Here is a 26,277-nt window from a genome sequence, read left to right as displayed (position 1 = left end):
CTAGATCCTGGTAATTAATTAGATGTCTAGGCAAAACATCTCAATGTTTTACCTTTATACAGTTTACTAAATGGTTCCTAAATAGTCTCCAATAGCTCAAAGCAGTCATAGCACTAATTGCCTAATTCTCTCATGGAGAACCTCATGCTGGACCTCAAAGTCCACAAAAGGCAGATTCAATATCATACCTTAAAATCACATGATCAGGCAAACTACTGAATGCTTTTTCCTGGTAGGCTGACAAACCAAGAATTACAAAGTTATAAAATTAATACTTGTGGCCAGAATTTGCAACTGGAATTCACTGATGTGGATTGTCATTCTCTCTATAAAACACACCTGTTTAAGTGTTGCAGCTGTTTTTAGGTATTCCACAGACAACTCCAAGATCAAGAGTTGCATGCTGTACTGACTGAGCCTGCCAGGTTCCCCAAGGGCAGAAAATTTCTAAAGAAATTTTTTATGAAACTTATACAAAATACTGAAACAGAAACGGCTCATTTTATATCTTTCAAAGCAGTTCAATCTTATAAGGGGTTAGAAATCATAAGCATTCAGGTTATTCACTAGTATATGTGCTGAATCAAATTTCTTTGCTAAATATTACACAAAGTATAATTTGTATTGTGAATTTCACTAAATTGTGAACTTTGGGGCACCTGGGTGGCTCAGGTGATTAAGTGGCTGCCTTCGGCTCAGGTTATGATCCCAGGGTTCTGGGACCTTGCAGCATCAGGCTCTCTGCTCAGTGGGGAGCCTCCTTCTCCTTCTCCCTCTGCTGCTCTGCCTGCTTGTGCTCTCTCTCTCTGCCAAATAAATAAATAAAATCTTTAATAATTAATTAATTAATTAATTGTGAACTTTAACTGCTAGTACTTATCATGATTCCACTTTGGGTTTTTAGACAAGAATTGTACAGTAAGAAATTTTTTTTAAAGATTTTATTTATTTATTTGACAGAGATCACAAGTAGGCAGAGAGGCAGGCAAAGAGAAAGGAAGGGAAGCAGGCTCCACGCTGAGTCCCGACGTGGGGCTCGATCCCAGGACTCCAGGACCATGACCTGAGCTGAAGGCAGAGGCCTTAACCCACTGAACCACACAGGAGCCCCCCAAATTTTTACTGTTTACATGTTTACTGCATGTTTACTGTGACTTACATACATGTATTTTTTAAATGTTACAAGTATCTCAAAATTTATTTGATCTCCTATATAATCATAATGCCAGTATAAGGACACTCAGTTTAAAGTGAGGTCAATACCATTACAATCTGAAATCATCGGGCAAAAAATATTCCATTGCTTTAATATAAAGCCTTCACTTACTTGTTTTTGCAACTAAGCATTTGACATGAGATCTCTTCCACACGGAAAGTATTAGGATCACAAAGGCAAGAGCTGAGAGTTTTGATGGTCTTCAGAACTTACCTGCTGTCATGAAAAAACAAACAAACAAAAACCAAGAATCCGCCAAGTCATGATTCAGACCAAAGTCCCAAATTACTGCCAAGGTGCAGGTACTAACTCTCCCTAGTTAGGACTGCCTGGATGCCTCCCTTTCATGTCTCATCTTCTGTGTGCGATGTATCAGCAAGCCGTGCTGGTCCTGCCCTTCGTTTTCAAATCCCTTTACTTCCTTCCATATCGGCTGTCATTATTTTTTTAAAGATTTTTATTTATTTATTTGACAGACAGAGATCACAAGTAGGCAGAGAGGCAGGCAGAGAGAGAGAGAGAGAGAGGGAAGCAGGCTCCCTGCGGAGCAGAGAACCCGATGCGGGGCTCAATCCCAGGACCCTGAGATCATGACCCGAGCCGAAGGCAGCGGCTTAACCCACTGAGCCACCCAGGCACCCCTCTGCTGTCATTATTTTAATCTAATGAATGGGCAGGTCCCAAAACATATGGCTTATACAAATGGCATTGTTTTTATTTACATTAGGATGAGTGCTTAGGTATTTTGCTAAGAAGTTTCCATTTTGAAGGAAAAAGTAGTATCTGTTCACTGGGTCTTTTAAATGTTTGTAAAGTATGTTATGGTGTAAAGAAGATCAGATGTTTTCCGTAAGGGTATATAAAAGTAATGAAATCTAAATTAATAGGAGCATAGTAGTTCCCCCTTTTTGTTGCTGATTGTAGCCAAGGCTCATGGTCTCCCTAAAAAATGGATACGCTAGGACACACATTTCCTTCACAGGATTATTGTGAAAATCAAATAAAAGTAATGTGACACTGGAAACCAATTCACTAATGTAAACAATCATTTACTGAGCACTCACTGCATGATACACTTACCACTCTCCTAGGTACTGAGCATACAGCGGTGAAGGATGACTTCCCTGCCTTCGTGGACAGGGACCATAGGGCAGAGGAGACCGAAAATAAATGAATACCAACAAAGACGCACGTACACGCACTCACACACACACACCTTCACAGAGGAATACATGGGACGGTAGGTTCTTGAGTTCTACTGATAGAGGCAAGAGGAGCAGCGATATGCAGTTCTGGAAAATGGGGTTCCAGGCAGATGAGCTCCGGCATGGGGCTGAGAATGAAAAGCAGCCAGGATGGCTGGAGCAGGGAGGACAGAGCAGAGGAAGGAATCCGATAAGGCCGAGGAGGTGGGCAGGAGCCGAGTCACCTGTTGGAGGCTACCGCAAGAGTTTCAACTTTATTTTGATTGGAATGGGAAACTGCAGTGGTTGGGAGCCTTATGCAACTAAAAAAAAAAAAAAAAGACTCCAGTCAATTGAAGAAAAGGAATTGACTGAAAAGAAGTTGGAAAACTCCCAGGGGATGCCTGAGTGACTCAGTGGGTTAAAGCCTCTGCCTTCGGCTCAGGTCATGATCCCAGGGTCCTAGGATGGAGTCCGAATAGGGCTCTCTGCTCAGCGGGGAGGCTGCTTCCCTTCCTCTCTCTCTGCTTGCCTCTCTGCCTACTTGTGATCTCTATCTGTCAAATAAATAAATAAACTCTTTAAAATAAAAAAAGAAAACTCCCAGGACCACCCCCAAGAAGCCCGATGAGTCAGGTTTGGAAAACGGGCAGCTGCTCAGTGAGGCGGGCAGGCGGGCAGAGTAGGCAGGACCATCTCCCAGCACTGGTGTGGGGGACCACAGATGCAGCTGCCAGAGTGGACCCAGCAGGCCTGCCCCCACACCACCTGCAGCCCCAGACCAGTGTCCACTGGTGTCCTCTAGCCCCTTTGGTAGCCTGGCATGGAGGGAAATAAAGAGAGAGGCTCCAAACATAGGGCTGCCAAAAAGGTAGTGTCTGCTTAAGTGTACCCCTGGGGCATTTTAAGCATTGACCCCAACTTCACTAGGCCCGCATTACTCCCTAACACCCTGAGTTAATTATCCACTTCATATTCTTCCTTCTGAGCAAGAAAGAAAATAGCTCTGGGTGTTCTTGTTCATGCCCATGTCACAAATATCACACAGTTGGTTATAACATTGTCTTACTCCAAGACTAAATGTTAGGACATACTACAAAATATGAGATGTCCTGGATTGAGGCATAACACTCAAAATAGAAGCATTTGCTTACCTATTGCAATGGTAATGTTCTCTGTTAAAGGATGTCATGGTGGAAGGAGCAAATTTTTCCCCTCACTGAGAATCCTTCTCATGGGGGGTGTGACTCACATTCTTGGCAACCGATTCAAGTTCCTGAGAATATATATATTAGTCAGTTTCTTTCAAAATCCTGAATTCTGAACAAGGAAAAGAGAGAAAAGGCAAATGAGTAGGCTTGTCTTGTATGCAGAAGGCATTTCAAAATGGCTGGCCAAAAGAGAAGACAGGAATGAGTGTGTACACACGGCTTTGCCCAGGGAAAGTCACTGCCTTTCAGGAACAAGGATCAGCCGTAATCCCGGGCTTCCGAAAGGAGGCAAGCAGGGAGTCAGTGACAGGCCAGGTGAAGAAAACTTTCCCTGGCATCCGTCCAGGATGATACCATTGTGGGTCAGGAAATAGCAGGATGTTTCTGGCTGTGCTGTAACAGTAGAGTAGTACCAGGAAAACAATTGAGACGTCTGGATCATTTCAACAATGGTGATGGGTGTGTTACATGGAGGTGGTATTTTTTTAAACCTCCAGATTGGAAGTTTCCAATCCTGGCTACACATTAGAGTCACTTGGAAAACTTAAACACACACACGCACCCAGACGTACACACACTGAAACCAAAATCTCCAGGGAAAGTCCTGGGTCTCAGCACCTCTAAGAGCTCCCAAGGGATTGCTATGTGCAGCCAGGACTGAGAATCACTACTCAGGCTTCATGCTTCTGACTCGGGAAGCAGGAGATTTGGAATTCAAGAGGCTGGAGAATTTCTTTGCAAGGTGACCGGTGTCTCAGGTGCCTCTTCTTCATTATTTCTATAGTTCTAAGTTCAAAGAACTTCTAAGACATAGTCCCAGGTCTAATTTTTGCTTCATCTACTTTGGTAGACCAGATAACTTGCCTCTGTTTTTGTTGTTGTTGTTCTTTATGGACTTAAAGTTTAATTGTCTGTGCTTAAAAAAAAAAAAATGGCTAAGTCTTGAGCATTTATAACGGTATATTTGTCTTTATACCCATCATCTTTAGAATTTTAATATCCATCTGGTTTGTAAGTCAGCCTAATTTTATTCTCTGCTAAGGTATAAAAGTATGAAACTGTAAATTTATAATATCGACTGAGGATATGGGTTGGGTGAGATTGGGTAGCAACCGGAACCCTACAGTGGACTACTTGTCATTCTTCAGGACAAAGGGAACTTCCTGTTTTGTACTCAGACACATGCCCTGGGGCTTACAGGGAGGCTGGGCCAGTCTGGGAGGACTCTAGGGCCTGTACTGTCCCCAGTTGCTTCTGACAACACAAGCTGCCCATGGACAGCAGGGCTCTGGACAGAGCCCATGCCCACTCTGGGTAAGCGGAGTGCTCTGGGACCTGGACAGACACATGGTCAGTGAGTCCTGTGGACTTTTCAAAAGTTATAAACTCTCAAAATCTTGGTTTCCCAGCTAGAAGGAAAACAAAAGACTCTCAGAGGGCACCCACCACCCCCAGCGTTAGCAGTAAATATACCTAAGGCTTCTAGAAAGTTCACTTCCAGGGAGTATATCTTAGTAGGTTTGTGTGGGGCTCAAGGAGCTCCCTGGTTGATCTGAAGCAGTTGGCCTGTGGGTCAGTCATTGAGAAACAGTGGTCATGGGCCGGGCAGGAGCTTTCCACAGGAAGAGAGTCTAATTAAGAGAGCTGAGTTCCTGATTATAAAAAAGGTTATTTTTACGGGGTATGCAAGCCGTAGTGAAGCTTTCTCTCCCTCTTTTTATCTTCAATCCTTGTTTATCACCAGCACCTTCCATAGAAGCCTGGAAACCATACATCCCAGAAACCCTAGCCTTCTGCATTCTAGGGTTTATATTCTCCCACAACAGGCACTCATGCACTACTTGAAAGGCAAAGGGACCCAGAAGCAGTGGGCTGATGTGTGGATCCTGACAGCCAAGGCTCTGCATGGCCACGAGGCTCCTTAGGGAGGCCCCCTCCTGCTGCGGCTAGGTCTCCAACCTAACCTTAGGTGGAGTTCCCTAATCAGGAAACAAACAGCCACAGATTCCCAAGTCTCTGCCCCACCGCTGGCAGGACCAATCTGAAAACGAATGTCTGTTTCCCTTGACTTTTGCTCTCTTAGAATTTCCATCATCTTTTTTAGTATGTGATTCCATAAATCAAATCCCTTTTTGCTTAAAATACCTGTGATGGGGGCGCCTGGGTAGCTCAGTTGATTAAACATCAGACTCTTGACTTTGGCTTGGGTCACAATCTCAGGTGGAGATGGAGCCCCACATTGGACTCCATGCTCGGTAGAGAGTCTGCTTGAGATTCTCTCTCTCTGCCTCTCCTCTGCTCCCTCCAGCTCCCTCCCCCGCGGCCCCGCTGCTGGTATGTGCTCACTCTCTCCAAAAGAAAGAAAGAAATTTTTCAAAAAATATCTGGAATAGTGTCTTTTTTCGATAAGACACTGACTGATGAAGTATTTGGTGCCAGACGTGGCTCCAGGAAATGCCCCTCGAAGGTAGGGATCTGGGAGTCACTGTCCAAGCTAAGTGGGTTGGAAGGTGGTGATGGCCGCATTTCAGTGGTCACGGGGACTCTGTACCTGCAGGGGGTGATTCAGCCAATATCCCTGGGTGTCAGGCATGAAGACAATGCTTTGAGTGCCAGTGGCCCCTGAGAGGGGCACAGTGGTGGGAATGCTGCTTTACAAGGGCTGCAGAGTGGCTGCGTGGAATGCTTATAAAAAAACAAACAAACAAACAAAAAAAACTTCAGGGATGTCTGGGTGGCTCTGTCTGTTAAGTGTCTGCCTTCAGCTCAGGTCATGATGCAGGGTCCTGGAATTGAGTCCCACACTGGGCTCCATGCTTGGCAAGGAGCCTGCGTCTCCCTCTGCCTCTGCTGCTCCCCCTGCTTGTGCTCGCTCTCTCACCATCTCTCTGTGTCAAATAAATATAGAAAATTTTTTTAAAAAAAGAAAAAACTTCAGGGGTTCTGAGGTGGCTCAGTCAGTCAGGTGACCCTTGATTTCGGCTCAGGTCATGGTCTCGGTTGTGGGATAGAACACCACGTCAGATTCTGTGCTCAGGGGTGAGTCTGCTTGAGATTTCCTTTCTCCCTCTCCCGCCTTTCTCTCTCTTTTTTCTGAAATAAACAAATAAAACTTCAAATCTCATGCTTAGGACTTGTCATTTTCAACTGAAGTCACAGTCAGGAAACCAGAGATTTTCAATAACCACTCTAACAGAAACTTGTTTTTTATGGCTGCAGGACCAGTAAACTACCCCCAAAAGGCCCAAAGGTCAAACCTGTGGATTTCAGAATTACAACACACATTGAATCCACAGCCGTGGTCTATAAATTTGGGGGACTTGATGGCTGAAGGGAAGTACCCTGTGCATTGTACTGAGGGCATTTGGGTGCATTTGGATGGATGTGAATGCTCTGAACCTATCAGCCCCACTGATTACTTCTTGCCAGGAGAAGCAGCCTTTCCTATATGTCTGAGGAGACTCACTCCACCTTGCTTGATGCCCTGAATAATCTCTTCTTGAGCTAATACATTTTAAGGGAGTGTAGATTCTCCTCGAGATCTAACCCATCTCATTTTTTCCAGACTGTAATCAAAGTCAGCAGCCCCCAGGGATCAGGTTCAAATGTGACCCAGGTTCAAATCTCCAGAAGAGAGACCTAGTCACTGAGGGGACTGCAAGATGGTGGTGGGAACCTGTACCATTTACAACCTCCCAAGTCTTTCCAGAGAATGTCTCCAACACTCCCATGAGGAGGTCTGCTTGGCCAAGCATCACCAATAAGCCTGACTGCCTGTAGGCCAACGTATAGGAAGGTTCCAGGCCAAGGTGCATCCTGCCCCAACCCCCTAAATGTCACACCATGGTATAAGGAAATCCACACAATCCCTCTTGTGTGCCAGTCGTCCCCTCATACTTGGAATACGCCCTTCATTTTTAGTTCTTATCCCCCATCCCCTCCTCACCGTTGAATTAAAAATGAGTCCATGGCCATTTTGCAAAGAGTTAGCTGGGAGAGAGGGAAGAACTGCTTGCTCTGGTGTCAATCTCACTCTCCTTAGGCGACCCAGACTTCCTTTAGTATTTCCTCAAACCTAAGACTTACCGGGTGTGAGGCACATTGTTATTCTATGGGCCACTAACAGGGAAAACATTGCCAACTGTAATTGTAAGATGCCAGCAATTGTAAGATACATCCTGATCCAGAGTGTTAAAATGAAAGAAAAGAAATATGCCTTAGAATGAGTGAAAAATAGTAAATCAAGCTCCTTGGACCTGGCTCCTCTCCTCAGAATTCTTTGCTTTGTTTTAAAGTTGTATTTATTTAAATAATCTCTATGCCCAATGTGAAGCTCAAAATCACAACCCTGAGATCAAGAGTTGCACGCTCCACTCACTGAGCCAGTCAGGCACCCCCAGATTTCCCTGTTTCAAAGGAAGTTCCCTCTCTCTCATACATATCATCCAGCACATTTTTCTGGGTCAGAAGACATGCCCAGACATAGCGGATTTCAGCTTCTACCAACCGGGAGCCCTGATTTTAAAGGATTTTTTAAAGATACGAGAAAACGTTTATGGTCATGACAAGCTGGGAAAGTCTATAATGTAGTATGCAAAATATATTATCAATAGCGTAAGAAAATGCATACAGAAAACTGGAGACAAGTATTCTAAGAAAATACTTAAAGCATATTGACAAAAGGCTAATATCTTAACTATGTGAAGAACTCATAAAAAAAAGACAAAAATTCTGATAGAAAAAAAACAAAAATTAGGTTTATCAATAAACATTAATGAACATTTATTGAGTTTCAGGCTCTGTACAGGCTGAGTGTTCAATAAACCAGAAAAAAAAAAAAGTCTGTTCCAGTCACTTTTATGGTCTTTTGAAGGAAGAAATGGTAACAAACAAGTGAATATATGGGCAGACCTCCGAGATATTACAGGTTCAGTTCCAGACCACTATAATAAAGCACATATCAGTTGAATCAAAAATTTTTTTGGCTTCCCAGTGCATATAAAAGTTATGTTTAGGGTGCCTGGGTGGCTCAGTGGGTTAAGCCGCTGCCTTCCGCTCAGGTCATGATCTCAGGGTCCTGGGATTGAGTCCCGCAACTGTAGCAGAGAGCCCACTTCCTCCTCTCTCTCTCTCTGCCTGCCTCTCTGCCTACTTGTGATCTCTCTCTGTCAAATAAATAAATAAAATCTTAAAAAAAAAGTTATGTTTATATTATATTGTAGTCTGTTAAGTGTGCAATAGCATTATGTCTAAAAAAATTACATATGTATCTTAATTTTAAAATACTGTATTGATAAGAAATGCTAAGCATCACCTGAGAGTTTTCAGTAAGTCCTGATTTTTTTGCAGTGGAGGGTCCTGCTTCCATGTTGATGGCTGCTGACTGACTGGGGTGGGGTTTGCTGAAGGCTGGGGTGGCTGCGGCAGTTTCTTGAGGTAAGAGAACCATGAGGTTTGCCACACTGATAGAATCTTCCTTTCGTGAACTATTTCTCTGTACCGTGCTGTTTGATAGTAGTTCACCCTTAGTAAAACTTCTTTCAAAATTGGAGTCCGTCCTCTCGAACCTTGCTGCTGCTTTCTCACTAAGTTGATGTAAGATTCTAAATCCTTTGTGGTCATTTCAATAGTCTTCATGGCATCTCCATCGGGAGCAGTTTCCATCTCAAGAATCCACTTCCCTGGCTCATCCACGAGAAGCAGCTCCTCGTCCGTCCAAGTCTGACCATGAGACGGCAGCCGTGCAGGCCCATCTTCCCGCCCCACTTCTAACTCCAGTTCTCTTGCTGTTTCCACCACCTCTCCAGTGACTGCCTCCGCGGATGCCCTGAACCCTTCCAAGTCCTCCTGGACGGTGGGAACCAACCTCTCCCAAACTCCTGTTAACATGAATCATTAGCCACCCGAGAAATGAATAAATTTTTAGATAAACAAGCAAAACAAAGCTCACTGAGTAAACTGAGACTCTACTTGAGATTTAGCTCAATTGTTTGTCATTTGTGTTAATAGTCACCTCACACTTGAGAGATACCTGTGTATTGGAGGGAAGAATAGTATCAGAGCACATGGCAGAGGCAAAGTTAGAAAAGAGAACCTATTGGGGTGCCTGGGCGGCTCAGTCTGTTAAGCATCTGCCTTCAGCTCAGGTCATGATCCCAGGGTCCTGGGATGGAGTCTCACATCAGGGTCCTTGCTCAGCAAGGAGCCGGCTTCTCCCTTTTCCCCTCCGCCTCCTCGTGCTTTCTCCCTCTCTCTCTCACATAAGTAAATAAAAATCTTTTAACAAATTAAAAGAAAGAAAAGAGAACCTATTGCCTATGTTTGCAGGTACCAGCTGATGCCTCCATCTGAAGGACACTTCATTCCCCCTTCCTCCTGTACCCACAGAATCTTAAGTCACAGAGGCTCTGGTTAGCCTCTCCAAGCCCCAAGTCTTTACTCTTCTAATCTTACAAATTCTATTTTAATTATTTGTTACCACTTCTATCTTTCCAACTCGGTAACACAGAGTTGACTCACATTTATCCAGTGTTATTTCTCTTCTTTCTTCTTCCAAGACAATAGGTCTGTATTTTTCCCTTGTGTCCCAGGGCCCAGCTTGCGCCTGAGTTCTAACATTCAATAAACGCTGGTTGAAGTTATGTGTGTATGAATGAGTGAGTGAGGACAAATTGGCCCTGTCTAATACATTTAAGAACATATGGGAAAATAAATATAAAGCAAAGGTGGTTATTGTAGATGCATTTTGTACGAGGAGCAAAGTAGAAAATCCCCTGAATTTGGTCTACATTCCAAATTTCACGTACACATGACCTGTCATTGCTAAGTCCAGGATGTCATCAGAACCTTAGAAATAGAATGACCTCCAATGGGAATCTTCAGAGGGTTCCACTCTAGGTTTGAATTTTCTATAAAAGATATGCTACTGTTTAAAAGGGTAGTTCAAGGGGCGCCTGGGTGGCTAAGTGGGTTAAAGCCTCTGCCTTTGGCTCAGGTCATGATCCCAGGACCCTGGGATTGAGCCCTGCATGGTGGGGGGAGGGGGTCTCTGCTCAGCGAGGAGCCTGCTTCCCTTCCTCTCTCTGCCTGCCTCTCTGTCTACTTGTGATCTGTCTGTCAAACAAATAAATAAAATCTTTAAAAAAAAAAAAAGAAAAGGTAATTCAAAGGGGCAAGCAGTAATTACAGATATTCAGTAACATTTGACTCTGTCTTGACCTCAGTCCAGATTCACTCCGGTGGCCTGCCATGGAGTTAAGGCAAGGCTGGAATTCCCTCGCTAAAAATATGGGGAGGGCTCAGCCCTGAGGAGCAGCTGCCAGGTGCAGGGGCTCTGCTTCCCAACAGGAAGTTCAGCCAATAATCTCCATTCCCAGAGTAGGTGGTGGTCCCAGCAGGTCAGGGCTGAGTTTAGTGACATGGCAGTGACAGGAAATGCCGAATGTGGCATTTTCCAGATCTTTAGCCTGTGAATAAATATGATGCTCATTTCCCATACTCTGTCCTCCAAATCCAGGTAATGCAGACATGAGATTCCCAGGCATTTTAATTTTGCTCCCATTCTTCCTTCTTTCAACATTATTTGCATTGACTTAAATAAACTTGAACAAATATATCTGTTTATGATCCTTATATCAAGATCATGATATTCACTACGTGGGAATGAGAAGAAATTCAGCAATGAGTGAAGTGGAAAAAAGAAAACAGTGACGACGGTTAAATAGCACCATGATTTCTGCTTTTGCTGTGAACATCAGGTCCTTCTCACCTTCACCCCTTCTCCCCCACACACAAGGACACACATGGAAGCCTTGGGTGTGGCATCTGGCGGCCCATTCAGGAGGCATCACTTCATCACTACCACTCGTGTAAATCTGGCCAATTACCCGCCCTCTTCAAAACTAATCTTTTCCACCCTTATACTGGGATAATAAAACTCTCAAGATTATTGAGAAGAAGAAAAGGAGCAACATGGTTCAACAGGAGCTGTCCCAGAGCATGTCTTCACTCAGGGGCTCTAAGCTCCAGCACTCAACCCTGCCACATCCTGAAAGAGAAGACCCAAGGTGCCCTTCCTGTTTGGAACCCCTGCACAGTTCCGTCTTGGCTGCCAGATGTTCGTTGTCGTTTTCATCTCGCCTCAGGTTCTGAATGCGATGCTTCAACTCTGTCCCAGCCTTGTGAGATTGTCAAGAGGACTAAATTTAATGACTTGATATTGGTAAAGCACGTACAACAGTGTCTGCCACTTAGTGAGTGCTTGTAAGTGATACGTGTTTGGTATGAAGGTCGTGGGGGTCCAGTTTGGGGAGCATGGTTTTGACTTTTTATCAGCTTTAATAACATGTTGTTGAATAGAAAGATCCACTGTCTTGTACGATGTCAGTCTGTCAAAATGGCAGGATTTGGGTGTTTCGGGATAATTAATTGCAGAGTCAAAGCTCTGCAGAGACAACATAAAATTGCTCACATGGCACAAACCCAGCTCTGCACCCCTCCTCTGATCTCTGTGCTCCTGGTAATTGTCCCGAAATAGTACAGTGACTGTGATGGTTTTCCTGCAGGGGGCGGTAAGGGATCTGGAGGAAAGCTCCCTTTCCTCCCATTGCGTAAAGGTGATTGACCAGCGAGGAGCCTTGGCTGTTGGGGCAGAAGCTTCAGGAACTATGGAGGGGCTTCGGGACGCAGTGTGCCAGCTTCCCAGGCTGTTGGATGTGAGCGCACCCCTGTGCTTGACCACCTGCTGGGGATGGCCCTGGCTGTTGTGGCCAGCCACTCACATCTCTGCAGCCCACCCATCACAGACCATGTCTTGCTGCATACTTTGGATAAATCAGGAAGTTTACAAGTATTTTAGACTCTCACGTGATTTGTCACTCTGAGTACACACAGACAAGCCCATTATGGCTGTTAGCATACTCAAGTGTAATCTGAGGTCTGGTTGGTCTCACATACTTGGGCCTTATTACTTTTGTCAGCTTTCTCCTACAAGGACCCTTTCTTCAGGAAACGGGTTAAAATGTATCCTCCTCATTCTGTACCTTTATAGGTCTGTAAGTGACTAGATCTGGGGTCTTTTACTGGTTTGCTTTTTGTAACATGCAACCAGAAGAAGTCATGCCTAAACACCACATTTCTTTATGTTCTAAATCAAATTTGACCCATCACATTTTATAATTTCTAAATCATATTAAAGCATCACATTTCTTTATTTTCTAGTTAAAAATATATCTTGAGAAATGTCCAGGATTGTAGTCAGAGAGAAATTTAGAGACTCGCTTGTGTTTGTTAGTAAACATTTTGCTATGCTTACCAAATTAGCAACAAAAGGAAGATTTCTTTTCTTTTTTTTTTTTTTTTAAGATTTTATTTATGTATTTGACAGAGAGAGACAGCAAGAGAGGGAACACAAACAGGAGGAGTGGGAAGAAGCAGGCCTCCAGCTAAGCAGGGACCCCAATGAGGGACTACTAAGACCCTGGGATCAGGGCCCAAGCCAAAAGCATAAGCTTGATGGCTGAGCCACCCAGGCACCCCTAGACTTCAATTTAAAAAAAAAAAAAAGAGTGAATTCATTGCTGGCAATGAATGCCTAAACACTCTATGTATTCTGATTGAAGACTTTAGTCCATTTATATAACATTTTTTGATAGGTATGTATTTCTTGCCATTCTGTTCATTGTTTTCTGACTGTTTTTGTAGTTCCTCTCTGGTCTTCTTTTGCTTCCTTACTTTGTGGCTCAATGACTTTCATTTTTTTAAAGATTTTATTTATTTATTTAATAGAGAGAGCACAAGCAGGCAGAGCGGCAGGCAGAGGGAGAGAAAGAATCAGACTCCCCAGTGAGCAGACATGGGGCTCAATCCCAGGACTCTGGGATTATGATCTGAGCCAAAGTCAGCCATTTAACCAACTGAGACACCCAGGTGTCCCTCAATGACTCTCTTTAGTGGTATGTTTAGATTCCTTTCTCTTTATCTTTTGTGTGTTTACTATATGTTTTTACCTTGTGTTTATCATGAGGCTTATGTAAGAACTTATATTTATAATAATTTAAGTTGGTAACAACTTAATTTTGATCATATTCTAAAGCTCAAAATTTTTTTGTTAAATAAATAATAATATATTCACATAACAAAATTTTACATATTCTCACTCATTGTTGTTAAAAATCCATAATGCTAATGGAAAAGAAGAAGAATACATCCAAAATTGAAAATAAATTCCTCTTTGCCTTGTGGGATTATGTCTAACCAATGTTTAGTTTCCTCTCTGGCTCTTTTACATTTTCTAATTTTTCCACAATGAAAATTTACCACTGTATAATCAAAATCTAATTTTTCAAATGTAGGGCACCTGGGTGGCTCAGTCAGTTGAGTGGCTGAGTCTTGGTTAAGCTCAGGTGGTGATCTCAGGGCCATAAGAGATCATGGGTCATAACCCCATGTTATGTTCCACACTCAGTGTGGAGTCTGCTTCAGATTCTCTCTCCCTCTCCCTCTCCCTCTGCCCCTCCCCATTGTGTTCTCTCTCTCAAATAAATAAATAAATCTTAAGAAAAAAATTTTAATGCACTCCTATTCAGAAGTAAATCAACTTTTCATCTAAGATTCTGAGAGTCATTATGTTGAGCCCTGTATTCACGCCCTCTGCTCCTTAGTTGTCCAGCCAAGTCAAAATCTCTCAAACTCAGTTTATCTTCTGAAATATGGGAATATCAACTGTTGTTCTTGATATAGAAGTGTGATGAGGCACAAGTGACAATGTCCACACACAAATATCTGACATACAGTAGGACATTCTGAAGGATTATTACTAGCAGCTCCTTTCTAGGATATTGGTGAACATTACAGAGTTTGTTCCCTTCTTGGCAAAGGCATTGGCATATCCATGTTTCATTCCTAAGGGGTGATTCATGATGGAAACATCAGGCACTTTAGAATATGGATTACACCAGAGCTGGAAGTCTGCTTGATAAGGGTTCCTTTGGAGTAATTCCCATGTAGAAAGCTGAGTTTGAGAAATAGGGTCTTTCTAGCAGCTCAGCTCCATCCATGCCACCTCTGCCAGGTGCTTTCAAGATAAACACATTTCCTTATGGACTGCCAGAGCATCAGGGTGTCTGGTTGCTCAGTTGGTTAAGTGTCTGCCTTCCACTTAGGTTGTGATCTCAGAGTCCCTGCGTTAAGCCACATCTTGGGTTCCCTGCTCAGTGGGGAATCTGCTTCTCCCTCTGCCTTTGTTTGTGCTGTCACTCACTCACTCTCTCAAATAAATAAATAAAATCTCTAAATGGTCTCTCTGGAGGTTAAGAAGGCTGGACCATTTATTCGAGATTTTCCTGCCACAGTAGTTGAGGGTTTGGCCTTGGGTGTTAACATCTGACACCGTTCTCCTCGGTACCAGAGGAAACCCTTGGGCAGTAAAGGGAGATGCAGGTAGAAACTGTAGGTGAGTCCAGGTGGACTGAGGGGGATACATGGTGTGGCATCAAGAGTCACTGCAGTAGCCTTGTCCCAGAGTAGGCAATTCTGGGGTACAAGAAGTTGGTGACTATCCAGATATGCTATATTACAAAAGTTGAGATGACAAATGGAAGGAACCTAGATACCTGAGTCACCAGATGGAGGAGAGCTTTTGCCAATCTGACACTTGGAAGCTGTCACGAGTCAGAACCTTTGGGGCTTTCCAAGTGGTCAATTTGGACATACTGTGGAGACACAAGGAAGCTTCATTACAATACTTCGTGACCTTTTCCTAGGAAGCTCACCATAACATAACCAATTGGATCATGGGTCTATTATAAAAGGAGATAACTCGGGAACAGCCAGATGGAAGAGATGCATGGGGCAAGGTATGGGAAGAGGTCTCCAAGCTTCCATGCCATCTCAAAGGGGACCATTTTCCACAAATATCCCTAAAGCTCAAAATTTTTACTCTATTTCTCCCCACGTTTTCTGTTTTTAATGTCAGATTTTACCTCTTTTTCTCTTGTATCCTGTAACTAGTTATTATAATCATACTTATTTTTACTACTTCATTTTTTGACCTTCATCCTAGCTTTATATGTGGTTAGTACACTACTTTATATATATTTACCTGTTCAGTGAGACTTATTCTCTTCTCTGCTCTTGTTACTATCATATTTTCTTTTCAGCTTAAAGAATTCTCTTTAACATTTCTTGTAAGTCTGATTTAGTCCTTTACCTTTTGCTTGTCTGTAAAATTATTTATCTCTCCTTCAATTCTAAATGATGTTTGCCAGGTAGGCTAGGTTGATAGTTTCTTTGGTTGGAAGTGTTTTCTTTCAGCACTTTGACTGTATCATGCCAATCCCCTCTGCCTTCATGGTTTCTGCTAGAAAATTTGCTGATAGTTTTATTGGAGTTCCTTTGTATGTTAACAATTTATTTTTTTTCTTTTGCTGCTTTTAGGATTCTTTTTCTTTAATTTTTGACATTTTGACATTTTAACTATAATGTGTCTTGGTGTGGATTTTCTTGTTGGAATTCTTTAGACTTCCTCATTCTGGATGTCTTTTTCCTCCACCAGGGTAGGGAAGTTTTTAGCCACTATTTCTTCAGATAAAATTTCTTCCCACTTTTCTACTTCTCCTTCTGGGAGCACTATAATACAAATTTAGTCTGTTTTATGTTGTCCCATAAGTTCCTTGGGCTATCTTCTTCTTCTTCTTCTTTTTTTTTCTTTTCCATCCTTTTTCCTATTTGCTGCTCTGATCAGGTGAGTTCCACTGCCTTGTCTTTACATTCACTGATCCTTTCTTCTGCCTCATTTAGTCTGCTGTTGAACCCCTCTACTGTACTTTTCATTTCAGTTATTGTGTTCTTCAACTCTGTGACCTCTCTTTGGCACTTTCTTATATTTTATCTCTTTGTTGAAGTCCTCACTCTATTCATCTATTCTTCTCCCCATTTTGGTGAGCATCTTTATGACCATGACTCTGAAGTCTATCAGATAAATTATCTCTGTTTCATTAAGGTGTTTTTTTTTTTTCCCCTTAAGTTTTCTCCCCCCCCCCCCCCCGTAGCACATATTCCTCTATTTTTTTTCATTTTGCTTGATTCTCTGTATTGATTTCTATGGTATTGCAATTGCAATTTCTGTCCCAATCATGAAGGAGTGCCCTTGTGCAGGAGATATACCTTGTGTTCAACCCTCCCCCACGTCTGTATTGTCTCTCAAACCTTTGTTTTTGTCCAAGCGGTCTATTATATTTTTAGTAGTTCCATGTAGTTACATATGTGCACAGACTTGTCAGTATCCCAAAGGGGAAGATCTTAGCACCTAGACTGAGGCTGATTGGAAGCAAGACCCTCAGTCATCAGCTTTTAAATGTGTACAAATATATACAGTCTTGAAGTTATAACAATCATTAGCCCCACTGGCCACCAGAGCCAGGAGATATATAGGTGTCCTCTGGGTTGCAATTACAAAATTGGGGCCCTTGGGTGAGTGTATAATCTCTTTTTTGGGAGATACCAGAAGAGAAAGGCAGAAGAAAAGTGCCAAGATGGTGTCTATAGCCTATATTCCTTGAGAACAGGTCTGTAGGCCATTAGACACCTGCTAAGTCTGAAACCTGCTCCTCAGGCTTTTCTGTTTTTGTTTTTATTTATTTACTTATTTGGTTAATAGTGACCATCTGAATAGATGTGAAGTGATAGCTTATTGTGGTTTTGGTTTGCATTTCCCTAATGATTAGCTATGTTGAGCATCTCTTAATGTGCTTTTTGGCCAGGCATCTGGTTTTAAACTATTATAGAGTGTCAAATTATAGCTGCTTTCAGCCAATCTGCATGTCATTTATAAAACTACATAACAAAGACATCCCCAAAACAAACAATCTGAAGACCAAAGAGCTTTTTAAGGTGACTCAGAAGTTAAGCACATGTCACTTCAGTTGGGTTCTGTTAGGTTGGAGATCTTCATTGTGGGCCCAAAGCACACAGCACTTCTAGCTCAGTCAATGTTTAAGTAAGCAGATGAATACCATACTCACTTGGGAGGTTATAAAGACCTCTTAAAAGAGAAGAGATGTTTTTAATACATACAGTAAACTGTAGGTCTACTTGGCCTATATGGTTTCACCTGTGCATTCTTTCATCCATTTAAGGAAGAAATAAGATCAACTCTAGATGAATTTTCCAGCAAATAGAACACTTCCCAACTCATATTATGAAGCTGACATTGTTCTGAAACCAAAGCCAGACTATGTATATAAATACACATTTTATGTATATGTATTTATTTCTATGTATACATTTTATGCACATATATCCATAAAATTCTATAAGCATCCTCCTTCTCCTTTTTACACTTATTAGTTATCCATTACAAGTGAAGGGGAGAAAATGGTTTTTTAATGCATTTCACATCTTTTACCTTGATGGTTGGAGGTACCAAGGATGGAAGCATAGCGTTGGTAATGTAGGCTGCTCCTGGGTGTGACCCATACAAATTACACCCCATGCTCAGAAACTTGGCCTTTCGAACTGGCTGGCTACCTTCTGAAAAAAGAAAAAATTCTGTAAGCCAAAATGAATTGAAAGATTGACCTGCCTTAAAGGAGCCCTATTAAGGATAAAAATATACCATTGGAGGTTCTTCTGATAAACAAAGTAAACAAAACCATGGGATAGATCCATTAGAAGATATTTTTGTGAGACACTCAGACTCTGAGAATTGATACTTGAATGAGTTAGAAGGGCAGGGAAAGATTAGAGGGTTAGTTTCCAATTGAGCAGGGGTTTGTTTACACAACTCTCTGAAGTCAGAGCCAACATATCTACCAGTATTGACTGTGTGCAATGTTCCTTTGGATTTGAGAGATGAGCAGCACTGTCACTAAAAGTGGGTTTTTCTGTAGAGTGGGGTAGTGATCTCATCTTTGAGTCCCACACAAGCCCAGTAGGTAACCCTCCAGGCAAGAGTGGGATTCCATTAGTGGATGCTTCCCATCAGTGCATCAGGAGGAATGAAAGGGCTGTCCCTAGATGTGGAGTTTCCTAGGGATCACATTATAGTTCTTCATCAGTTTTCCCACTGTGATGTTAGCTATTCGATGGTAGGGGCATTGTTTTATTCAACTTTGTACTTCTTCATACCTGATCCATTGCCAGGCATCCAGTTTGTGCCCAGTAAATAGAGTATACCTAGTTGGGGCCCTTAGGAAAACTCTTATTCCCCGAGGCTTTCATCGCAGGAGGGACATACCCTGAGTGGGTATCTGTGAGTATCTGTGCTTTTCTCCTGAGCTCCCTGAAGCCCATTCACCATTCATTACTTAATAATTATTTGTCTTTTGAATTTAACAGGGAGGCCCAAACTTGAGCAGTTTTCCACAGTGGCTCCCCCAATGTGGCTCAGCAAACCCATAGACACTTAGAAGGGTGGTCCCCATTTGACTGATTCTGGCCTCCAACCCAGTTCTCAGCATTAGATTCTTCCTTCTGTTTCCTGGTTTCCCTGAGCTCTCAATGGGGAACTCACCCCCTAGACTGTTTAGCAAAAGTCCAGGCTTTCAGCTGGGGGTCCAGGACTTTGGGAACTGAGAGATTAAAATTATTCAAGGGTACCATATCAGCAGAGAGCAGGGACCTCTATTCAACATGTCTAAATGAGTTTATTAATACCTATTGCTTTTTAGTACACAGGTTAGATTGCTCTAATGAAAAGATTTGGAAAAACAAAGCCCTGAATAATACAGAAGTTCCTTTCTTTTTCATATAATAATCCAGGTATAGTGGTCCAGGCTTGTGGGACAGCTCTGTCATCCTATCTTTGGTGAAGGTTCTGGTTGTTGATGTTTTCCTACTAAAGAAAAGAAGAAAAGAGATAGGGGAAGTCCTCCTCTGATTTCTTTTTTTTAAAGATACTGTACATGACCCTCCCAATTACAGTCCAGTGTGAGAATCTAACACAGAGCCACAATGAGTCATGGGCAAGTCTCAGGCTGCACATCCAGACCCTTGCTAAAATCCATCCTCCAGAGCCTGACTATCCCATCCTCTTCCCTTCACACCAAGAAACCTCCTACCACTGTAAAACAAAATATTTGCACTTGCCCCTAAAGGTGACATTTTGCCTTTTGTCTCTGTATTATTGTATTTGTTCTCTCTGCTGGAAAACTCTCCCTTTCCCTCCAAAGACAACCCTTACTCATCCCTTTAGGTGGGAAGCTGCTGAAGTACCAAATCCAAGAGATTTGGAGCCAGCACTGTACAAGGTGCTCCTTATATTCTGAAAAGCACTGTGTGTCTCCACCCACTGCTCATGCCACAGCCCTGGGAGACAACATGCCTCACCCCTACATCTGACCCGTCACCAAGCTTAATCTATGTCCCAAAGAGCTCTCAAATCCCAGCTGGTTTCTCTCCAACTCCACTGCCACTGTTGGAGCCTCCAAACCAGGTTGTGTTTGAGAGTGAAAGGCACCCCAACAGATGGCAAGAGATGACAATAGTCACAAACTTGGGTAGGTTTTAGGCAAATCAGGGCCTGGGTAATAAGGCTCTAGGGTTACTCTAGTTTCTAGCCTGGTTTGGGTCTCTGGCCCTCCTGCCTGTTCTGCCTGTTTCCAGGTTGGACCCCTACATTCCATTCTCCACACAACAGCCCAAGTATGCTGTTTTTTTTTTTTTATAAACATTTTATTTATTTGAGAGAGAGAGAGAGAGATAAAGAGAGAGAGAGAGATCACAAGCAGGGGGAAGGGGTAGAGGGAAATGCAGGGAACTTGATGGGAAACCCGATCCCAGGACGCCGGGGGTCATAACACGAGCTAGAGGCAGGTGCTTAACTGACTGAACTACCCAGGCATCCCCAAGTGCTCTGTTTAATACACAGAACTAATGATAGCACTCCCTGCTACAAACCATTTGGTGCCTCTTAGTCATCTTAAACTCTCAGTGACATTATTATTATCGTATCCTAAATAATTGATTGGTTTGGGGGTTTTAGTTTAAATGATGTGAGGTTCTTGCTTTAACAATAACTCATGGTGCTGTCTGTTTCCCACATTTTATAATTACTTTATATCTTACAGTTTTCATTAGAAAATTAGCTATAGATTTAGTTAATTAATAAAGCAGGGAACTTCGAAAAAATAGATGATAAAAATAGATTATCTCCCAATGGCTCCCCAGTGTCTTCAGGACAAAATACAAATTGATTAATGTGGTCTAGGTTCTTGGAAACTGGTTCCTTCTACCTACCAGTCATAACTCGCCTCTCTAGCTAGGCTCCTAAATATTCTATCTCCTGTCTCTGAGCCTTTGCACAATGTTCACTCAGCTTGAAGACCATCCTACACACCTTGTACCCAGCAGGTTTCTATTCCCTTTTAAAGTCTCAGTGTAGAGGCGCCTGGGTGGCTCAGTTGTTAGGCGCTGCCTTTGGCTCAGGTCATGGTCCCGGGGTCCTGGAATCGAGTCCCGCGTCGGACTTCTTGCTGGGTGGGGAGCCTGCTTCTCCCTCTGCCACTCCCCCTGCTTGTGTGCCTCTCTCACTTTCTCTTTCTCTCTGTCAAATGGATAAATACACTCTTTGAAAAAAAAATAAAGTCTTCCATTTACTCTAGGAAACTGTACATTCCAATATATTACGTTACATTCCCATGTAACAATTATCCAACTATTTTGTGTCATCCATGGATGTCTGCAAGTTCTGTGAAGGGAAGGCCTGTGTAAGTCTTGTTCACTGTTCTATTCCTAGCCCTTAGCACAGATGGCCCTGGTCCCACGTGGTCATTGGTCAAGTGTACGTGTTTTTGGAGTCCTCCTTGTCGCTGTGTTAAGGCTCTTCTCTCAGCCACCTCCACATTCCTTTCATGTGCTGTGATGTGCCGGATGACATGAGGCTATCCTCAGGCCATCTGCTCAGGAGCCTCACCCATCCAGGCTCTCGTGACTCAAGAGGCCTGGGGCTTGGGGCTCTACAAAGAGCCTTATGGCTTCCCTGGGCTGTGGCATCCCCTCAGTGTTTTCCAGGGCTACTATTAGCTTTCATCCAGGCTGAACGAGGCTGCTTTTCAGAGACACCATCAAAGTGTGTCTCCATGATTCTTATCTTCATCTCTCTGAAGTTCATCCTCACCCAGTGACCTTTAATCTCCTCTTGGGTAGAACAACTTGCTTTTACATCACCATCAAATTTTCCTGAATCATTTGTTTATGGCATAAACTTTGAAAGTTTGGCTCTCGTACTAGGTTTTGGTAACTCAGAAAGAATTTTCTTTCAAAGCTTCTGTCTCTGTCATGAGCATCAAAAGTCCAGTTTGGTGATTCATTTCTTTATGAAATTAACTGATGACTTAGTACGTTCAACTCTTTTGAGTTGCGGCCCTCTCAAAGGCAGTAAGCATATCTCATGGTCTGGATTTAATGATGGAAGGGAATGTGGGATAAAAAGGAACTAATGAGAATGAGACACAACAAATGCACAGACACTTTACAATGACATGAGGTCGCATGCACAGGAATCCCATTTCCAGGGATTTATCCTACAGAAATACTTACAACACAAAGTAAAAATGAATGCATAAAGATGTTTTACAGTGTTTTGTTGTTGTTGTTTTTAGAGACAGAGAGAGTGGGAACAGGTAGAGGGAGAGAGAGATAATCTGAAGCAGTCCCCACGCTCGGTGCAGAGCCTGACATGGGGCTTGATCACATTACCCTGAGATCATGACCTGAACTGAAATCAAGAGTCAAATGCTTAACTGACTAAACCACCCAGGCTCACCACAGCATTTTTTATAATACTGAAAAATCATAAAAACCTAAATGTCCATCAATAGGGACTGGTTAAAAGATGATAAATGGTTAAAGAAGAGATGGTACATATATAGATAAGTCTATCTATCTATCTATGAATATTACTTAGCCATATAAAAGAATAAAATCTTGCCATTTACAATGACATGGATGAAGCTAGAGAGTATTATGCAAAGAGAAATAAGTCAGTCAGGGAAAGACTGATCATATCATATGATCACATTCATATGTGAAATTTAAGAAACAAAAGAAATGAGAAAAGGAGCAAAAAAGGAGAGACAGAGGCAAACTAAGACACAGACTCTTAACTATAGGGAACAAACTGATGGTTACAAGAGGGGAGAGGGGAGGAGGAGCTAGAGGATGGGAATGAAAGATCAAACTTACCATGATGAAAAAAACAAAATGATAAAAAAAATTTACAACTACCTTTATGATAAGCTGCTTTATCATGTACAACATATTGTGAACATCTCCATTTGTAACGGAAGCACAGTATTACATCCCACAGAGACACCAAGACTATCAACTTTTCTGCACTTAGGTTTTCTCTAATTTTTAAAAACATTTTTAAAACAGGGGCCCCTGGGTGGCTCAGCTGGTTAAATGTCTGCCTTCAGCTCAGGTCATGATCTCAGGGTCCTGGGATCGAGTCCCACACTGGGCTCTGTGCTCAGCAGGGGATCTGCTTCTCTCTCTCCCTCTGCCCACACTTTCTCTTTGTCTCACTCTGTCAAATAAATAAATAAAATCTTTTTAAAAATTTTTTAAACAAAGTTGGGTAAGTGTTCTTTTAAATATTTGCATACTTAAATACTGACTTTTAAAAAGTTTTTATCATGAAATGTTCAAATACGCAAACACAGAATAGTACAATGACTGTCCATGTATTAAATCCAAATTCTTCAATTACCATCCAGGAGCAGGTCTTGTTCCATTTATACCCCACCTACTCCCCCTCCCAATTATACTGAAGCAAATCCTAAAAATAATATCATTTCATCCATAAAAATTTCAAGTATGTGTCACTAAGAGATAAGATTCTTCTTTTAAAATATAACTGTAATACCAACATTACACCTAAAATCATTTTAAACATTAATTTCCTAATATTATCAAATGAACAGTGTTCAAATTCTTGATTGTCTCACAGAACTGTAATTTTTTTGTGTGCAGTTTCTTCTTCAAATTAGGATCCAAAAAAGATCTATATGTCTCTTGGCTGATAAACTTCTTAATTCGTTTTTTAGAGCAGCGTGATTGAGGTATAACTTGTACAACATAAAACTCACCAACTTATTTTTCTTTTAATCCATAAACTTCCCTTCCATTTCTTTTTCTTTTTGCAAATTTTTGGTGAAGAAAGCCGGTAACATTTCTCACTGCTGCCCCACGTAATGTCACTTAGCAAGTTTCCCCTTTCCCCTATACTTTCAGAAAATCAGTGGTTAGATTTAGATGTGGGATCAAATTTAAGCTTTACATTTTGGGCAAGAATACTTCACAGGTGGTGGTGTGTACTTTCACACTGTCTGCTTATTTTTTGTTTATTTATCAGCCATTGACACTTCTTAACTAGAGCCCATATAAGGGTCACACAGTGCTAATATTCTACCTTGTTTTCTTCATTTATTAGCTGGAATACTTTGTAAATAGAAGCCTCCGCTTGTCCCTCTCTGGTTACCCAGTACAATAGTTCATACTGGAATGGAAAAATAAATACCCAATTCTTTCTTTTATTTGCCAATCTTGACAATAAAATGTGGGTCCCTAGCTCTGAAGGTGACCAACAACGGTGTTATCATTGCTGTTTTTAGTATCCTTTTGAATTTGTAGATGTAGACAGTTTTAAAGTGTTTCCATCCAATGCTGTAAGATTCCTTGTTACTCAAACCATCTTTTGGTCGATGGGAACTTTCACTTCCATAGGGAACTTTTCTGACTTAACTGGAGAAGTCAAGCCAAGTCTTCCTTCTTGTCTCAGGAAGATAATCCAGGTTCATTCACACCCACTCACCCTAGAACCTAATAAATCACAGACCAGGGAAGAAAGGAGGAAACAAATAAAAAGTGAACAAAGGCCCTCAGCTTAACTGGAAAAAGCTCTGGGGCACAAGTCAGACTATCTGGGTTTAAGTGCTGACTCTGTAAATGGCAGAGTATTTCATTTGAGACAACTGGTCAACTCTAATTCTATCCCTTTTAAATTTTTTCTCATTTGTCTATGAGGATAATAATACCAGGAACAATAATAGGAATGACAATGACAATGTTGCTGGTTTCACAAGTGTCTGTGTAAAGGCCTGCTATCACTGTGGCTCCCTCAGCCTGCGCTCCCTATCTGAAGAGCCCCTCCACAAGAGCAGGTGGTGCTTTCTCTCCCTTCATCTGTCTAGCAGTCTCTTTGAAATGCTCTCTCTAAAGGGCTCTGAAACCTCCTTTCAAAAATATTAGGGAAACCTGGGTGGCTTAATCAGTTAAACATCTGCCTTCCATGCAGGTCATGATCCTGGGATGGAGTTCTGCATCCTGCTCCCTGCTCAGCAGGGAGTCTGCTTCTCCCTCTGCTGTCCCCCCTGCTTGCGCTCAAATAAATAAATAAAATCTTTTTTTTTTTTTTTTGAAAAAGTCTGCATTCCTTTGATTCAGCAATCCTACCTCCTGGAGGGAATAGACAATTGAGATAAGATGTATTTGTGAGAATGGCCATTACAGGGTGATTTACAAAACCTTAAAAATTGGAAAGAATCTAAATATACCAGCAGGTATGGAAATGATGAAACATCCATTAAATAAAATGGAATACCATACAAAAACTGAAAATAATTTTGGAGGTCTGTATGGACTGACCTGAGACATATTGGCGATCTATTCCTAAATCTCAACAAATCAAGACACAGAAGCTGGGTGGGGCCGGGTGAGGCACACGGGAAGCCACTGGGTGATGGAAATGTTTAATGTTTTGGCCTGGATAGTGACTAAACAGGTGGACACTGAGCGACGTACTCAAAATTTAAGTACTTTACTGTGTGTACGTTTTACTAATAAACAAGAAAAAGTAAAGAAGAAGGAGGAGAAGGAGGAGAGGAAGAAGGAAGGAAGGAAAGGAAAGGAAAAGGAAGGCAAGATCGTCAGAAGCAAGGAAGCAGGCACCAAAAAAGTCACACCAGCCAAAACCCAAACCAAATAAACCACATAACATGATCCTGCATATATAGTAGGAACCCAAATTTTTGTTTTTAAAAAAGATAATTAAAATGATATACTTCTAGAAGACCATTTGTGTACCAAATATTAAGGGATAAGGGTGCCCCAGTCTTTTAACCTGTTTATCCAGAGAGTGGGCAGTTCCAGCTCTGTGGGCATCTCTTCTTGTCTGTACTGTCTTCGTAGCACCTCCTGCTGTGTCTCCTGGGGACCCCCTTTACCCCCCAGCTTGTTCTCCTCCAGCAGCCAGGGGGAGCCTTGGTAGCCAGGACCCCTCAGTCCCTTCCTCACGTTCCAGTGACTTCTTGTCACAAAGAGAACAAGATGTGACCTCACCTACCTCAGTGACCTCCGTTCTGTTCTTTCCAGGACAGGAGTTCTCGCTGTTTCTTGAACACGCCAAGGCAATCTTCACCCTTGATGCTTTTCTCTCAAAAATTCACATGGCTCTGGGCACCTGGGTGGCTCAGTCGTTAAGCATCTGCCTTTGGCTCAGGTCATGATCCCAGGGTCCTGGAATCGAGCCCTGCATCGGGCTCCCTGCTCTGCGGGAAGCCTGCTTCTCCCTCTCCCACTCCCCATGCTTGTGTTCCCTCTCCAGCTGTCTCTCTCTCTCTCTCTCTGTGTCAAATAAATAAATAAAATCTAAAAAAAAACAAAACAA

The 26,277-nt window shown here is 42.3% G+C and overlaps 1 long non-coding RNA gene across 1 annotated transcript; it reads right to left on the bottom strand.

The window, feature by feature from the left end:
• Positions 1-2,474: 2,474 nt before the first annotated feature.
• LOC309849293 lies at positions 2,475-25,884 on the bottom strand. Its single transcript, XR_014303635.1, has 4 exons — positions 25,732-25,884; positions 18,016-18,140; positions 3,555-3,720; positions 2,475-2,723 (listed from the first exon to the last, which is right to left on the bottom strand). It is a non-coding gene; the product is annotated as an uncharacterized lncRNA (long non-coding RNA).
• Between the last annotated feature and the right edge of the window lie 393 nt (positions 25,885-26,277).

Source organism: Mustela nivalis (assembly GCF_964662115.1).
Source record: "Mustela nivalis genome assembly, chromosome: 15".
Classification (NCBI taxonomy): Eukaryota; Metazoa; Chordata; class Mammalia; order Carnivora; family Mustelidae; genus Mustela; species Mustela nivalis.
The sequence above is the reverse complement of the archived record's forward strand: the minus strand, read 5'-3'. Positions and strand labels throughout refer to the sequence as shown.